General features: G+C 31.5%; 1 protein-coding gene across 1 annotated transcript in view; it reads left to right on the top strand.

Moving 5' to 3' along the window:
- The window catches only part of LOC108909278 (tetraspanin-2A), a 247945-nt gene that overhangs the window by 221429 nt on the left and 6848 nt on the right, over positions 1 to 19668 (top strand). The gene's annotated exons all lie outside the window — the stretch shown is intronic.

Here is a 19668-nt window from a genome sequence, read left to right as displayed (position 1 = left end):
TTATTTTGGAAAATCAACGACTACTTCGCAAATATTTTACCAATGTTTGCAGGCTTTTTTTAGCTCAATACATGCCCATGAGACCTGCACTGAAAAAAAAAGTATTTGGATCAAATGAGCAGATAGTTTTAAATGGAATTATTTGCCGTAAATGTAATTTTATTCTATTCAAATGTATATGTATACTTTCGTCAAACGATATGAAATATTTGCTATAATTTATAATTTTTTCTATATTATTTGAAAATATACTTACATAATTTAATTCAACTCTTTTATAGTTTTGAAATTTANGTATTTGGATCAAATGAGCAGATAGTTTTAAATGGAATTATTTGACGTAAATGTTATTTTATTCTATTCAAATGTATACATATACTTTCGTCAAACGATATGAAATATAATCTATAATTTTTCTTAGAATTTATATTATTTGTAAATGTATATAATTTAATTCAAGTCTTTTATAGTTTTGAAATTTATTATCTCGGACATTAGCTACAATATCTCTTACAGTTCATCATAAACTGCAAACATATTTGTTTCAAAACTACCATTTACTGAAAATATGTATGTATATTTAAAATTTAGTATTAATGTAGAAATTATACAAGACAAATGTAGTATATTATAATCGAACTTATGTTTTCTTGAAAGAAAATTGTAGCAGGTCATAAAATGGCGTAGGCGGGAAGTAAACACGATAGATGGAGCCACAGATGTAGTCTGTGTATACACATCTCCTTGCGAGTAAAGACAATAAAGCAGCTGGATTGATCTAAAGACATATTGATGAGGACCATCAATAAGTCCTAAACCGACCTATGCCTGGTTGGTTAAACTTACAAACGATCTTAGCTGTTGTACTTTGGCGTTTGAAACAAAATATTTTTTATTACTGAGAAATATTTATATCCAAATATATTCTTAAAATAAGTATATACAATCATTTGACCAAAACTATTCAATTTTGTGTTAAACGATACATTAATATACAATACAAAACATGATTCTATAAAATGTAGATGTAGATCACAAAATTAAGAATAGAATTCGTTAACCGTAATTATCAAATATTTATTTTAAATGCTGCCTATTTTTAAAGTAAGAGATCATATTTCTGGGTAGAAATTTAAAGTATTTAAATAACTAAATAATTTTCTTAAAGGAAGAAAATATTTTCTTGCGTATATTATATAAACGTGTAATACTTTAAATTCAAATGTTATACATTTGAAGGAAGGAATTTTTTTTTCGTGTATAAATTTTCCTGAATCGTCAAAGTTTTATAAAAAATCAAAGGATTAAAGGTTTATTGCTCCTTAAACATCAATTAAAGATGAAGATGAAAAATTTGTTTGCATTATTTGCGCTTATATGCCTGCTCCTTAAATTTTTTTATAAAACTGATGATTCAGGAAGGGAAAGCGGTTCGACCGACTGATTTCAAAATTATTTACAAACGTCGTGGGCATGTTTTGAGTTAAAAAACCTACAAACATTGGTACTTTTCGCAATATTTGTAAAGTAGTCTTTGATTTTCCAAAACAGCAAATAAAGTCGTTTTTGCCATTTTCAAATTAATACTGTATAATTTTTTTTCTCAAACATACCGAAAGGCCCACTTTTTGTTCGCTGTACGATGAATAGTTCATACGAAATCGATGATAAAAAAGTGACTTTTCACTCAATAGCTGATATCTCAATGAGAAATACCTAATCGTACAAAAAGTTAAAAGAAAAACCTATTTAAAGCTGAAGAATCAGAGTAAATGACATTGGCATTGATTGGCCATTATTCACTAGGTTACAGTCTTTCAAAAATCACTAAAAAAATTGAAAACTTTTTTGCTCCCTTAATTTTTTTGCTGAGTTTAGAGTAAAAAATATTGATAGTTCCTTAAAAAAATACATTCAAAATGTAATTGAAAAATTAAAAATACGGAAAAACATCATCTATGTCACTTGATTATCTGCAAGAAGTAACTGAAAAAATCATTTTTTACAAAGAGCAAAAATTATCACGAACAGATTATTTTGCTTGAGAAAACATAATTCCACTGCTTAGTATAGGATCTTTGTATGTTTCCAAGACATGCTCTGTAAAGAAAATCCTGCAAGTACTTAAAAATAAATTTCTGTCGGCATTTAAAAATGCTTTAGAACATATGATATTCCACTTAAAACGAACGACAAAGCTAACAATTTCTACTACTTATAAATAGACATGAAGCGTAAACATTGTATTGGAAAAAAAAATTCGTTTTTTTTCAGAATTTATTCTCTACTGCATCAAAATCAGCATGTAATTTGCCACATTTTTTATTTTGCGCTTCAATATTGCTGGCGATAGGTACCTAAGTATTGTCCCCTGAGGCTGTATCGACCCAACTCTGTACAGTATAAAAGCTGTTAAGTTTTTATACCGTAGAAAAAGTTCGTTCTGGGCATTTAATGCACCGTTAAAGAAACCCTCCTATTATCGCAGCAGGCTTCCGCAAACAAAGTGGAATATTCAGTTTAAAAGCCCTTAATAGCTCGTACTGCCGTAAATCGAAATTTATTCATTGCCCGGTTTTATTTGCCCTCCTATGTGCGATGCGATTGTTCTATATAAACGAGGGAGAAGATTTCAGAACAACAACGGCCGCAGATATTCCGAAATGTATATCCTTTACGTGCTTTAATCAAGGGATTCCTGACCGGGGAGGATATTACTTGATGATATTGTCTATACGGCGCTTGCAGACGGCGGGCATTAAATCAATGCGGGAGAATTTATGAATTGAATCGAATGCTAACCAAACTGGGACAATAACGGAGAAGTTCGATATTGTTTAAGTTATAGCCAATGATGTTATACTTTGGCGCTATAAATTTAGCAGACTTCAAAGGAAACAAATTCGAACTTCGACGTTTGAAGTGAGTAACGGTCGGGGGAACTTTCTTGCATACCAACTTTTTGACATTAGATCTCTAGTTCTGATCTGACCAACTTGAGCATAACATAATAAAGGAAAATTGTCATTGGTAATTTATTATATACCTTAAAACTGCTTTTAGCAATTACGTCAATGGCATCTCCTTTTGCAGTGTGTAATTAAAATGATTGGTCTAGTAAATAATAAATAATTCTTTACATGTGGTTACTTGAATTACTAAAATTACTATAGGAAACAGTAATAGAAAGCATTTATGATTTTGTCCAACACTTGTATATAATAATTTCTTTGGTTTTAAAGGAATAATGTGACCTATAAGTTACTAGTGAGTTATAAAGTCATAAGTCACTAGTAAGTTTTGGAAAAGTAATAAGTCAACAAATAACTTAAAATGCTACAAAATTACAGTCTACCTACTTAGTAATATTAACATTAACATTTATGGTAAAGCCGTAATTTTATGCTAAAGGATTATTGGAATCATTTTGTGATTGTGGTAAATTTATAGAACAGGTTGCCCCTTTGCTTGTGCTAGCTTCAGGAGTCTGCACCCCTTGCATCTTTTTAGCAATATCAATTTTGCTGGAAATTGACTCTTCTATATAACCTTCTGCCTTAATATCCCTTCCAGCATTGGCCAAGAGAGTTGCAGATGCGCGACGCAAGCTATGCCCTGTATATAAAATAGAATCTGTCAAGCCCAAAAATCACGCAACAACATTAGGGATTTTTGATATCTTATTAATACCAACACATTGACGTGTGCATTTTCCCTTTCGAGAATTGCAAAAGAACCTTTTATGCTGCACATTTTGAGGGCTTAGCTTAGAATATTTTCTAATTAATTCAATTGGATTAACACAAAATCCTTCATTTAACACAGCGAAGCTTCTTGATTTGTTCGTTTTAGTATTTGAAATCATGATGTGTATATACTGCCCTTTGTCCTCTATATTGTCTATGCTTAGATGGGTCAATTCCTCGCAACGGCAAGCGCCAAAAACTCCTAGTATGAACGCCACCTAAAAACAACAAATTTAATAAATAGGACTCGGTTAAACTATTCAGTAGAACCTACCTTATTCATAAGATGATCTTCGTCTAGAGCTTCACGCAAAAATGGTTCAATTTGTTCTCTTTCTAAGTCCTTGGATTTTTTTGGTTGAAAATATTTGTGTTTAGACTTTAGAAATGCCACTAGTCGTCCGAATTTAGAAATTTCAATGTTCTTGTAAACTCTCAAAGTTGACTTCAACATGGAATATTTAGTCCACAATGTGGATGGAGCTAATTTCTCACTTAAATTGAAAACATAAGCCAGCAAGACATCTTCATTTACACCTTTCACCCTTCATTGATTTTCCAATCTTGAAATTCCTTCAGTTCTTTGTTGTATATAGATTTTGATTTCTCTGGAATGATGTCTGCAGTAGCCGCATTATCTTTTTCTAAAAGTTCAGATGGAATTTCCACATTTTCCATTTTTTTCAGTCTTGGTTTTAGAATTTCAACATGATTTCAACTCAAAAAATATTGTTTGTTCACTGACAACCCTTGGTTATAGACACAATTTAGGTTGACACTCGTATCCTTTTTTTTAAAGATATTCAAACAAATTCGAAACAATTGTTCCTAAAAAAATCCTATTAAATTGGATTGCATGCTCAACAGCTAGTAGTAAACAATTGTCCAAAATAAAAATGATATCTTTAAGTACAAAATTGTTAAATTTGTTTTGTGTTAAATATTAAAAATTTGATTTCTATTTAGTTATAAAATTAGTTATAATGTCAGTATAGTACTTATTATTTACATTATATTATAATGTGACTTAAGAAAATAGAAAATTGGTGTTTTGATAATATTTTTGATGTTTTTATATTGTTTCATCCTAACACCATTTAATATTTTATCCGGGAAAATAAACATAATATCTTTTCATATTTTGTTAAATCTTACCAACCAACAAAATTTCTAAAATCATGATCAATTTAGGGATTTTCAGAACCACCCTCTACAATTGCTTGACTTTACTTACCATCCACTGGTATCTGACCTAGATCGAAATACTGACACCACACCAAATTGCCGAACAACGCTTTTTTTAACCCGCCGCGCCGTAAAGAAATATAATTTCAGTAATTATTTTCAAATTACACGTTATGTGCCATAGTTAAGTAAATTATAAAGCAGCTCTGTCATGGAATGGTAGTGTTGGCAATTAATTATACTTTCTACGTAGTTTTGAAAACCGAATTGTCATTTGTGACAAATAAAGGGGGACGTAAAATAATAATCTGTCGAAAAGTAGGTCATTGAAACGTAGGTGAATATATTGGAACAATTGAAACATTTCTCTTGTCTCTTTCGTGTAAATATTTGATACAGCAAATATTGCTTTTGTACGATTGTATAGGCTGCCAAACTTTACGTTCCTAAAGAATCTCTGGATTCCAGATTAAAATGTATTAAATAATATTGTTTACACAGTAACGATAATAAATTTTTTCCGAACTTCGATTAATTTGAGGATGAGCCTTTCATAAATATGTTTTTATTTTCAGTTTCAATATGAGAAAATAAAATGATTGGATGTTCCTATTGGGAATTGTTAATAAGTGGAAAACGATTAGAAAAAAAGTTGTGTGGTGACATGAAAGCTAGAATGTTTCAATAATTAGTAGAACTAGCATTTTTTTGTTTCAGGGGTATTTTTCTTATCAGAAAGTTTCCCGAGATTACCGATTTCTTTGTTAGTCCCGGATTTACGTCCTTCTTTATCTCTAAGCTGCACAATCCTTGCAAAGTTTATATACTTTCAGTGATTAATTGGCCGGGATTAAGAATTGTCGTAAAACTATTCGGAACTAAAGCGAGAAACTTGCCTTGAATTCGATATATGTACGGACTGAAAATAGTAGCGGATAGAAGATACGTTTAAAAGTCCATTTCTGCCTTCATCAACAAACAAGTCAGTTCATTAAGCGCAGAATAATTTAATTTCTTTTAAAAGTAAAAAAAAATCGTGAGAGGTTAGACTTATGACGGAAAAGTTATTTAACTTGTGTTATTGACATATTGACATTTACGGAACTACAATGATTCTTCTACTTGTGAAACAGTGTTTTATTGCAACGAAAACAAGGAAAAAGACAGTTAAATTGTTGCAAATTGGTTGCAAATTAGTACAAAATACAGGGTGTAATGTAACTATGTAAAATATATTTCAGGAAGGGGTTTTTTTAATCATATTTAGAAGAACGCATGAGCCTTCGAATATCAGGTCGTTTTGAAAAAAATTACATTTGCATAAAGATGTTCGATATAGATTTAAGAAACTTACACTAAATAAAATTAAAACTTTACTTAACTGGTATAGAATTATGTCAACTAATGGTGAAAGTACTGGGAGATACCACTACAGGAACACAGGATTTCGATGCCTACTTTGGAAATTTATTCCCAAGAGATAAAAGTTGACTTTAATTTTATTAAAGAAAATACATCGAGTTATTTTTAAAACGTAAAATAATCTTACCACAGAGTAGAATAAACCATCAGTAACTCTAAAACTAAATATACTAAATAGGTACATATAATAATTGTTTGGCAGAAATACATTACAGTGCAATTATCAAAAATCCAAAAATTCAGTGGCCTTAAATATACCTATTTTTGTTATTTTCAGTTTTTTAGCAGCCATTGAGTTTAATTTTTTACGTATCCTTATAGAATTTTTCTGATAAATACGTGGTTCTACAATTACGGTTGACATCTATATTTAACTGTATGTTAAGCTTATTTTAGACTAAAAAATAGANGGTAAATATACCATATATATATAATAACCTAGAAATTCTCAAGAAATATATCAAACTTAGATTGGAAATTAAAACTGAAATTTCCCACTTTTTTATGCGCTATCAAGCAGGTAGATGTTACAACCAACCAGTCGGCAAGACTACCGTTTCTATGATTCCTAATAAGATTGCACAGTTTTTGAAACTAGAACATCCTGAAACATATACAGGCCATTCATTCCGAAGAACATCGGCAACGTTACTGGCTAGTCTAGGTATTCGGTTCCCATATTGATTTTTCGAACTACGTCAATCCGATATGTCGAACCGTTCGCGTTTGTCGGCGTTCCTCCTTAAATAAGTCACTGGAGCAATATTCGGCTTGACGGGCCGCCGGCCGACCTATTAATCAAAGCCCGTCTAATTGCGCCGTCTCGCTCTCCTCTCTCCCTGGATCCGGAATATTTCATCCCGTTGCGACCGGCCCGGCCGACCCCCGCCATCAATCCGGGGGAGGACAAAAACCGGGGCTGCGAATTTTTCCGGTCCTCCGACGCCGTTTTATTTGTCACCGGCAACTGTCATAAATAAAATCCGGAATTAACGGGGGGCGGCGCCGTACAAGGCCGGCTTGATTAAGAAAGTCCTCGGTGCGTGTTGGGGGCGGGGGAGCTCGTCCGTTTCCCGTTCAGGCTTTAGGGTTAGTTCGATGGAGACGGGGAGAAACTTTCCACGGGAAGAGATTTTCGCAACTCTGGAGACGTTGCCGAGGTGTAGAATTCGGTAGAGAGTTAAAATTTGAGCTGTTTGCTTTGGGAAGTATGTTAAAAATATACAGTGTTAATCTACAGGGTGTCTCAGTCTGAGACACCCTGTCTCAGTCTTAATCTATGTGACTTCGGGAGCAGATCACTACTTTGTCATATAAACTTATTTCGAAATCTCAACCGTTTTCCAGATACATAAATCGATAGATAAAAAAAAGTATTTGGATCAAATAAGCAGATAGTTTTAAATGGATTTATTTGCCGAAAATGTTATTTTATTCTATTCAAATGTATATACTTTCGTCAAACTATGTGAAAGATTTGCTGCAATCTATAATTTTTCTTAGAATTTATATTATTTGTAAATATATTAAAATCTTTTATAGTTTTGAAATTTATTATCTCGGACTTCAGCTACAATATCTCTTACAGTTCATCATAAACTGCAAACATATTTGTTTCAAAACTATCAGTCCCTTAAAATATATATATATTTAAAATTTAGTATTAATGTAGGAATTATTCAAGACAAATGTAGCATATTATAATCAAACTTATGTTTTCTTGAAAGAAAATTGTAGCAGGTCATACAATGGCGTAGGCGAGAAGTCAACCATTTTTTACAAAGAGCAAAAATTCTCACGAACGGATTATTTTGCTTGAGAAAACAGAATTCCACTATAGGTACCTTTGTAAGTTTCCAAGACATGTCCTGTAAATAAAATCCTGCAAGTATTTAAAAAGAAATTTATTGAAAACTTTCAATTTCTGTCAGTTTTTGAAAATGCTATAGAATATATAGTCCGGTCAATCTAGACATTCAAAGATACATAAATTTACAACAAGCTAAAAGTGAGTAAAGTTGTTCAAAACATAATTAAAAATAACATATTAAAATTCCTCATCGTTCCGGTACTCGGAAAAAAATTTACTCGAGATCAAAGGTCAAAAAACGCGATTTTCAGCTAAACGGTAAGTTTTATCATAAAATTAATGCTGACAAAAATTGTAGAACATAAAATTATCTATAAAAAATGTAGCAATACTTTTTTTCCTAAGAGCCACCATTTCTGAGATATAACGATTCAAAAAGTTGTAAAAGTTGTAATCGTTATAATATGCACACGTTTCCACGCCACCTATGAGGTAGTGTACTTAGTGCGTTTTTTTTTAACTTGGTTTCCCCAGTAGGCCTATTCCACAGGTCTGTTGTGATTCTGTTTAGTTTGAAACTATTGCATAATAACAGATATTAGCAAGGGTTGGAAATGATAAAAGCGATGGAAATTAAAAAAAAAGTAGAGGAATTTATTCGTCTGATTCATAACCTTCAAATACTTCTTCTTGTCTTTCTTCTTCTTCTTCTTCATTCTGGGTGTAAGTAGGAGACAGATGTTGTCTCAAGGTAACACTGGCGTATAAATTAAGGGGTTGGGTTTCATTTTACCTGATATTCTCATAGTGATACTTATGTATATTTTATATTTTAAGTGTAAGTTACAATCGTCTATGGAAACATATTTTTACTTATATTACAGCATCAGAGATGTATATACGTGGCGTACTTATTTATATTATTACGATTACAGCTTTTACAACTGTTTGAATCGTTATATCTCAGAAACGGTGTCTCTTAGGAAAAAAATATTGATAAATTTTTTATAGATAATTTTATGGTCTACAATTTTTGTAAGAAGTAATTTTATGATAAAACTTACCGTTTAACTGAAAATCATTTTTTTGACCTAGACAAAATTTTTTTCCGCGTACCGGAACGATGAGGAATTTTAATATGTTATTTTTAATTATGTTCTAAACAATTTTACTCACTTTCAGCTTGTTGTAAATTTATGTACCTTCACTCTTATTTTTTGGTCTAATTTGACCGGACTAATATGACATTCCACTTAAAACGAATGACAAAACTATCAATTTCTACTACTTATAATGGACATAAAGCATACACATTGTATTGAGAAAAAAATCAGTTTTTCAGAATTTATTTTCTACTGCATCAAACCAGCCTGTAATTTGCCAAATTTTTTTATTTTGCGCTTCAATATTGCTGGCGATACCTAAGTATTGTCCCCTGAGGATGTATCGACCCAACTCTGTACAGTATAAAAGCTGTTAAGTTTTTATACCGTAGAAAAAGTTCGTTCTGGGCATTTAATGCACCGTTAAAGAAACCCTCCTATTATCGCAGCAGGCTTCCGCAAACAAAGTGGAATATTCAGTTTAAAAGCCCTTAATAGCTCGTACTGCCGTAAATCGAAATTTATTCATTGCCCGGTTTTATTTGCCCTCCTATGTGCGATGCGATTGTTCTATATAAACGAGGGAGAAGATTTCAGAACAACAACGGCCGCAGATATTCCGAAATGTATATCCTTTACGTGCTTTAATCAAGGGATTCCTGACCGGGGAGGATATTACTTGATGATATTGTCTATACGGCGCTTGCAGACGGCGGGCATTAANCTTCCAGCATTGGACAAGAGAGTTGCAGATGCGCGACGCAAGCTATGCCCTGTATATAAAATAGAATCTGTCAAGCCCAAAAATCACGCAACAACATTAGGGATTTTTGATATCTTATTAATACCAACACATTGACGTGTGCATTTTCCCTTTCGAGAATTGCAAAAGAACCTTTTATGCTGCACATTTTGAGGGCTTAGCTTAGAATATTTTCTAATTAATTCAATTGGATTAACACAAAATCCTTCATTTAACACAGCGAAGCTTCTTGATTTGTTCGTTTTAGTATTTGAAATCATGATGTGTATATACTGCCCTTTGTCCTCTATATTGTCTATGCTTAGATGGGTCAATTCCTCGCAACGGCAAGCGCCAAAAACTCCTAGTATGAACGCCACCTAAAAACAACAAATTTAATAAATAGGACTCGGTTAAACTATTCAGTAGAACCTACCTTATTCATAAGATGATCTTCGTCTAGAGCTTCACGCAAAAATGGTTCAATTTGTTCTCTTTCTAAGTCCTTGGATTTTTTTGGTTGAAAATATTTGTGTTTAGACTTTAGAAATGCCACTAGTCGTCCGAATTTAGAAATTTCAATGTTCTTGTAAACTCTCAAAGTTGACTTCAACATGGAATATTTAGTCCACAATGTGGATGGAGCTAATTTCTCACTTAAATTGAAAACATAAGCCAGCAAGACATCTTCATTTACACCTTTCACCCTTCATTGATTTTCCAATCTTGAAATTCCTTCAGTTCTTTGTTGTATATAGATTTTGATTTCTCTGGAATGATGTCTGCAGTAGCCGCATTATCTTTTTCTAAAAGTTCAGATGGAATTTCCACATTTTCCATTTTTTTCAGTCTTGGTTTTAGAATTTCAACATGATTTCAACTCAAAAAATATTGTTTGTTCACTGACAACCCTTGGTTATAGACACAATTTAGGTTGACACTCGTATCCTTTTTTTTAAAGATATTCAAACAAATTCGAAACAATTGTTCCTAAAAAAATCCTATTAAATTGGATTGCATGCTCAACAGCTAGTAGTAAACAATTGTCCAAAATAAAAATGATATCTTTAAGTACAAAATTGTTAAATTTGATTTGTGTTAAATATTAAAAATTTGATTTCTATTTAGTTATAAAATTAGTTATAATGTCAGTATAGTACTTATTATTTACATTATATTATAATGTGACTTAAGAAAATAGAAAATTGGTGTTTTGATAATATTTTTGATGTTTTTATATTGTTTCATCCTAACACCATTTAATATTTTATCCGGGAAAATAAACATAATATCTTTTCATATTTTGTTAAATCTTACCAACCAACAAAATTTCTAAAATCATGATCAATTTAGGGATTTTCAGAACCACCCTCTACAATTGCTTGACTTTACTTAGCATCCACTGGTATCTGACCTAGATCGAAATACTGACACCACACCAAATTGCCGAACAACGCTTTTTTTAACCCGCCGCGCCGTAAAGAAATATAATTTCAGTAATTATTTTCAAATTACACGTCATGTGCCGTAGTTAAGTAAATTATAAAGCAGCTCTGTCATGTAATGGTAGTGTTGGCAATTAATTATACTTTCTACGTAGTTTTGAAAACCGAATTGTCATTTGTGACAAATAAAGGGGGACGTAAAATAATAATCTGTCGAAAAGTAGGTCATTGAAACGTAGGTGAATATATTGGAACAATTGAAACATTTCTCTTGTCTCTTTCGTGTAAATATTTGATACAGCAAATATTGCTTTTGTACGATTGTATAGGCTGCCAAACTTTACGTTCCTAAAGAATCTCTGGATTCCAGATTAAAATGTATTAAATAATATTGTTTACACAGTAACGATAATAAATTTTTTCCGAACTTCGATTAATTTGAGGATGAGCCTTTCATAAATATGTTTTTATTTTCAGTTTCAATATGAGAAAATAAAATGATTGGATGTTCCTATTGGGAATTGTTAATAAGTGGAAAACGATTAGAAAAAAAGTTGTGTGGTGACATGAAAGCTAGAATGTTTCAATAATTAGTAGAACTAGCATTTTTTTGTTTCAGGGGTATTTTTCTTATCAGAAAGTTTCCCGAGATTACCGATTTCTTTGTTAGTCCCGGATTTACGTCCTTCTTTATCTCTAAGCTGCACAATCCTTGCAAAGTTTATATACTTTCAGTGATTAATTGGCCGGGATTAAGAATTGTCGTAAAACTATTCGGAACTAAAGCGAGAAACTTGCCTTGAATTCGATATATGTACGGACTGAAAATAGTAGCGGATAGAAGATACGTTTAAAAGTCCATTTCTGCCTTCATCAACAAACAAGTCAGTTCATTAAGCGCAGAATAATTTAATTTCTTTTAAAAGTAAAAAAAAATCGTGAGAGGTTAGACTTATGACGGAAAAGTTATTTAACTTGTGTTATTGACATATTGACATTTACGGAACTACAATGATTCTTCTACTTGTGAAACAGTGTTTTATTGCAACGAAAACAAGGAAAAAGACAGTTAAATTGTTGCAAATTGGTTGCAAATTAGTACAAAATACAGGGTGTAGTGTAACTATGTAAAATATATTTCAGGAAGGGGTTTTTTTAATCATATTTAGAAGAACGCATGAGCCTTCGAATATCAGGTCGTTTTGAAAAAAATTACATTTGCATAAAGATGTTCGATATAGATTTAAGAAACTTACACTAAATAAAATTAAAACTTTACTTAACTGGTATAGAATTATGCCAACTAATGGTGAAAGTACTGGGAGATACCACTACAGGAACACATGATTTCGATGCCTACTTTGGAAATTTATTCCCAAGAGATAAAAGTTGACTTTAATTTTATTAAGTAAAAATACATCGAGTTATTTTTAAAACGTAAAATAATCTTACCACAGAGTAGAATAAACCATCAGTAACTCTAAAACTAAATATACTAAATATAATAATTGTTTGGCAGGCAAGTACATTTTAATTACAGTGCAATTATCAAATGTCCAAAAAATCAGTGGCCTTAAATATACCTATTTTTGTTATTTTCAGTTTTTTAGCAGCCATTGAGTTTAATTTTTTACGTATCCTTATAGAATTTTTCTGATAAATACGTGGTTCTATAATTACGGTTGACATCTATATTTAACTGTATGTTAAGCTTATTTTAGACTAAAAAATAGATATAATTGAAAGTTACTGTATTTTCTTTAAAAGGAGCAATTAAGCATCAAACGCACCAAACAAATTTCCGGAACACTCAGCGGCGTCGAAATTATTTGCCCTTTATATTCCAGTATCTCCACAACTGGTTAACATAATATTGCATAAATTCATTGAATTGTCTCCTTTACTTCAGTCGCATCAGTCTACGTCAAACATTTATGGAGACATTTAAATAAAAGTTAAATTATTCAAAAACTTTATCTGGAAAACTAAGCTATTGAGGACAAACGCTCATACACACCTTTCTTCTTAAAGTGATCCAAGGAATCATCTACTAATATATTTTTACAATCTTTTAAATTGGACTTATTTTCATTCAATAATTATTAAATTCTGTCCCCACCAGATTGAGTGAAATTTTCCTCTATTAGTATGAGTACAACTAAAATTTTATGAGTGAAACTATCGGTTTTAGTTCAAATGCTATCAGAAATGTGTAAAATTATCAAAATATTGCCTGAAAATGTACTTTTATTGCTTTCACCCAGACCGATTTATTTACAGTGTATACACTGAAAGAAATGCGCTGTATTCTTTATTAGAATTCTATAAACAGGTGAATATTGGATATAAAACGCGTACTGCTAGCACAGTTGTATAGTGACTATAAACCTTATTCTTTATTAAATTATTGTATAACTAATATACAACGTTTTTTATACCCTTTACGAAATAATAGCAATAACTGTTATTAAAGTGTTCCATATCGTTATTAGAACATCTAGTACTGGTTATAAGTTCTATAATAATAAATGTATTAAACTGTTGTATACTCTGTATGAGTTAAAAATATATGACTAAGTTTTCAGAAATTTTATTGGATAACTGTAATTACAAGCTAAGGTTCTAATGTAAACATACACAAAACATACTTTTAAGCATTAAAAATGATGACAAATCGCTCCCAAAATTGTCCAGTTTATTTTCTTAGTAACGATGCACCCATATTTTCTTGTATTACATGAGAATTTGCACTATAACTTTTCCACCTTAAGAATGAATCCACCCTGATAGGTTGAACATCTTTCCTTCTAATTCTATTCCCTCTGGTTGATTGACTTTATACCCATGCTCCTCTTTGTCACCGCTAGCGTTCTGTTCCTCCATCTTATGTAAAACTTCCATCAGCGGTTTCTAATAGGGCATACCTACAAGATAATAATTTTTAAGATTTAGACAAGATTTACATTTGAAAAACAAAACAATTACAAGCCATAAAACAATTAGATACTTACATAATTTTCCATTTCACACAACGCGATATGATCATGTATCCCACAAAACATGTGCCTATACCGTCTATTTTCATCAAACTAGACGTGTAATATTCGTAAGTCGATGCACAGCGGACTGTCGGAAATTTTACGATCATAACCGATTATGCACGGAGAGGTGACGATCACTTAACCATTATAAGACGCGTTTTACACGTTAAAAACGGAAACATATTCAGTATAAGAACGAATAATTCTGTTAATATAATTGTTATATACAAATTTGGATACTGGTCTTTATACAACAAATCTTCCCTACTATACAATTGGAGCATAAAGTCTATAACACCTAATAATGTATAAGTAATTCATTATAACCTTTATTTCATAGATTCATAAGGTGTATTAAGCACCTTCCAGTTAAACTCATTGAATAAGGAGTATAGAGATGATTGCTTTTTTTTAATAAAAGTGGTATATTGGTTATAAAAGTTTTAATATGGGCTATACACATTATTCTAGATAAACAGTTTAATAAGCCCATTTCTTTCAGTGTAAGCTAGAATAATAATTGCAATTTGTAAGAATATAAGCACAATTTATTTAAAATAATAAACTTAAGTTAATTGGCTACGAATGTGAATTATTACGTTTGCCTTTGAAAAAAATCTATTTATGTCGGTAATATTAAAGCATACTGCTCTTGATATTGTCATATAAAATATCACCTAAAACAATTCAACTACGTGGATAATTATACAAAAAGCAATTTGCCCTTGCCTAAAACATTGTGACTACTTAACACATAACTGTTTTTCTAGTTTTTTCTTTTACTTTTTCTTACCATAATTTCATAAAATTAAGTAATTTATTTTATATATTGGACAAGCGAATGTCTATATGTCGGTTCCAAATCTTTAAAAAAGTGTAAACTAACACTAATCTGTGCAATATAAACGGTATAAATTTTAACTAAGACTCCTGCATATAATGAATCTGGACAGATTACTATTGATCGTCTTTGATGTACCACAACATTTCACTCATCTCTCTCTAAAATTTTTAGTAGAAAGTTGATTAAAAATATACAAATGTGGTAAATAATTCGAAAAGTATTGTTTATTTCTTCTTCCATTTATAACTTAAAAAATATAAAATACATTGTACAAGAAAAAAACAAAATTTTACAACCATATTTCGGAGAACTACATAGAATTTCCGTTTTGTTCCGTTGCTGCCTCGTGCTTTTGTTATTGAAACAAATCGCTGCTACTTTTTGTAGGCACGGTATCTGCAGCATAAATCCTTAATTATTACCGCTGGATATTTTGTCTATGCAATATAGAAAACACGAACATAGTACTCATTAGAACATATTTCGACGTAACAATCAACCTACTGGATATACAATAAGATGGTGGCCGGGATAATAGTGGATATATTTTTTCAAACTGATTTAAAACATGAAAAGATATCATTCGCTGCTATTAACTATTTTATTAATTCACTACAACCGTCATCAATTACAGAGGAATATGATAGAATAGTATCAAATTTCGTCTCAATTTCTTCTAATGGGCATTTTTACACTTTTGTGTCTCCTGAATAAATATAACAGCAAAAATGAAACACCTAGTATTAAATATTTTAACTAGTTGGTATACCATAATGTAGTGTTACCTATGCCCTTTACAGGTACCAAAAATCAGCTTGATATCACTCTCCTGAAAGGAGTTACTAGCATCTCCGCGAACCCTTGCATCTGTTAAATTTTTTCATCTTGACACTGTGGGCAAATCTGTTTCAGCATAGAGCCCAATAAATCCGTGATGGCTAATAACTTACATGTTTGTGATTTATAATGATCAAATTGTTACAATGTAAATTATTACCCCTTTAAAATAAATGCAGAATAAATGGTATGCACGCAGTACGGTGCAGACTATAATAACTGATGCCTTATGTTTACGATGATCTGCATATAAAATACAACTTAAACTTGAACCCGCATAAAATTATACGATTTCTGCTATGCATCTATACTATACAGTAAAATTAAATACGTGCTATGTGCCCATAACAATTCCAGATAATGTTCACCACGCGATCTACACTAAACTAGATAGCTATAGTTGAGGCAATTGTACTATTATAATCTACGTTATTCAAATGCTCTTGCTGAAATAACATTGACAATTTTTATTAAGGCCTTAAATCTACTTCTAAGTCTGAAGAAAATTTTCAAAATTTGCTCGGAACAATCAAGTCTTAAAAAAAATTACATAAGTTACTTTGTGACTTTGCTAATGCCATTAATAATAATAAAAGTATGCTAATGAGTGCTATTCCCAATGTATTCATAGTTGCTAAACTCGTCTTATAAACTTAAAATTGAAGGAGTATCACCTAGAACTCAGAAATATTTTCTAATGTATGCTGTATCCGTCAACATTAGAGGATTTGGACAGCGAATACTTATCTATCTTCGTCATTCCAATTGTATAAGTTAATTTACTTTATAGTCTCAGTTCCAGGGGAAAAGTATAAACAGTTTCATTTGATAATAAAACTGCAACGCTTCAGATCGTCAAACGTGGATGATAAAAAGTGAATCATAAAAGTTGTACGTACTTACCAATTTAGAGTCAAATTTTTTTTTATCAATGTATTCAACGAGAAGAATACGTCGAAAATGAATAAAGGTCACCGCATTTATATTTGTTACTTGAAAATGACAAAATAAGTATTCAGTAAAATAAATAAAAAATAAAGTATTTTTTATATAACATCAATAATTGAACAACGTACACAATTATATTGAAAAATTATTTATACCCTTACTGTTTCCATTATTATTAAATTCGCACAGACTGATTTAATTTACCACTAAGTATATTCTGTATTTTTTCAAATATATTTTTAAATATACCTACTTATATTACTTTTTTAATGGCGCTCATATTTGGACAATCTAATAGACCCTAAAAATTACAAATGTTCATCTCCTGACTTTTTCAAAAGAAATATACTTGTAACAAAATGATCAACGATACACCGTGCACAGTTTAAATTTAAGCAGAATCCGATCCTGGCCCGAGCACCTGCGTGAGGAAGTGGAGGCTAGCCTCTGCTGCAGTTAAAAAGCCCTAAAATGAATCGAACTGCGTTTCCCTTAAGTACGAGGCATTTAGAGTCTGCAGAGTGCTCACAGAAGAGGATGGCCTACGGTGTATTTTTGTTCCCTATCTATACATAGGCGCAACATTAACTTGAGAAAAGCGGTCTCCATTATCATTATGAAATAAAAATAAGTAATTACTTATGAAAAAGGTTTAATAAGATATTTATTTCAAGATTAAAACTAAGAATCCTAAATAATTACTGATTGCATAAAGAAAATTAGATTAATTTCTTTAAATGTATCGTAAACGGTTAATGATGGGTATAGCACATGGTTAATCAAATATGTTCAGAAATAAAAGGAGAACCCAAACTCTTAAAAACACACAGGGTGTCCACAATATACCATCTTTTTGGGGCACCCTGTATATTTCAAAATAAAATGATTAAACGCATCTTTTTAAGCAGAATACCTTTTCTATAACCATTTCTTTCTGTCTCGACTAATTTCCGAGGTAATGCCTGTCAAGATAGCTCTGGGACACCCTGTATATACAGGGTCGGAAAGTGCCCATGGTTCATCGGCCGTTACGTGAGAGCGATAAAGTAAGTCATAGAAATCCGTGCGATAGAGAAAGATGGCTATAATGAAGGCGTCTAATAGTCACCGCCCATTTCGCCCTTTCACAAATAAGAAGTGGATCTTATTTCCGACCCTGTATATTATATTCTGTGAGCCTAGCAAAAATAATTATAATTATAATAGCATTGTATATTATTTGATAATCTATAAATATAACTTTATGGAATACTTCGTAAAAAATAATTTTCTTTCTTTTTAAAGTTTTATCTTTTTATTTCCCTTACTCAATCTGGTAATGCTATTAAATATAAAGGAAAGTGAGTCAAATATAAAATTATCATCTGCTTTCATTTGACACAGTTACATGTTTGAATTCGATATCTATATTTCATATAAACGAAGAGTCAGTATTATAAGCTGAAATCAATCAACTTTTATCTGTCACGCTGTGACTAATCTATCCGGTATCAATCATAGTAAACTAATTAAAACAGAAAAGATAAACGCAACCTAAAGGCGATTGTTACCGTTTATTGACGTTTATCTTCTCTTAATGAAGATATAAACCTCGGTGTCTTTTCGAATTCAGGGCGAATTTCCCTAGAGACGAAGTATGTGACAGAAAGTTAAGGTGTCTCCCTTACGCTCTCTTGTCTTCCAACGCGTCCTTAGGGCGACTATGAAAATGTATTAAGGTCTTGGTAAACTTTACTGCCTTGTACATTTAGGAGATATTACCGAAAGCAGTTCCCTTACATTAATTGCTATTAATTTTCTCGAATACGGAGCTAACGGCCCAATTACATTAATTCAACTAAAACAAAGGGTGCAAATATTTATATGTCGCGCGTTCCAGACTAAGAGAACCTCATTTTCTTTGCCCGTAGCAATTACCGCTTTATTGCCCCAAATAAAATTCTTGTCCTAATTTATCTTCAACCAGATGAACTGGCATGACTTGAAATGAAACCAGCCTTCACGTTATTATCAACCATCACAAATAAATTCACCTCGACTGTTGTCCCATTCAGATATTCGTCTAGAATATGTTCGATGATGGACAAGATAAAATACTCACTCTAAGGAAGGTGTTCAACATATCCATTTTTTTTTGTTTGAGGAATAGAGAAAACTATTCACGTACAGAGAGTGGTATAAGTACAGTAAATATACAAGTACATGAAATACAAAAATATGACAAAATTTTTTTTATACAGGGTGTTGTATCACGAGAGGGACATGGCTTAATGGGAGATAGAGGACATCTAGGGTAACTAGGATCGCCTATAGAAATAACTTCTTGGCCATTCTTTATTGAGATACAGGGTGATTTATGATTTTTGGTCAAAACTGCTTTATGTCATAACTTTGGTAGGGAATGGAATAATGGGTTCATATTTGGTAGGATTAATGTACACACGATACTTCATGTATTCATGTATGACAGCAGAAAAAATCCAGATCCGGATTGCAAAAATTGTTAATTTTTTGAGCAAGTCTAGAAAACAACACTCTGTATTAT

The sequence above is a fragment of the Anoplophora glabripennis genome, unplaced genomic scaffold (assembly GCF_000390285.2).
Source record: "Anoplophora glabripennis isolate ALB-LARVAE unplaced genomic scaffold, Agla_2.0 scaffold342, whole genome shotgun sequence".
Taxonomy (NCBI): Eukaryota; Metazoa; Arthropoda; class Insecta; order Coleoptera; family Cerambycidae; genus Anoplophora; species Anoplophora glabripennis.
The sequence above is the reverse complement of the archived record's forward strand: the minus strand, read 5'-3'. Positions and strand labels throughout refer to the sequence as shown.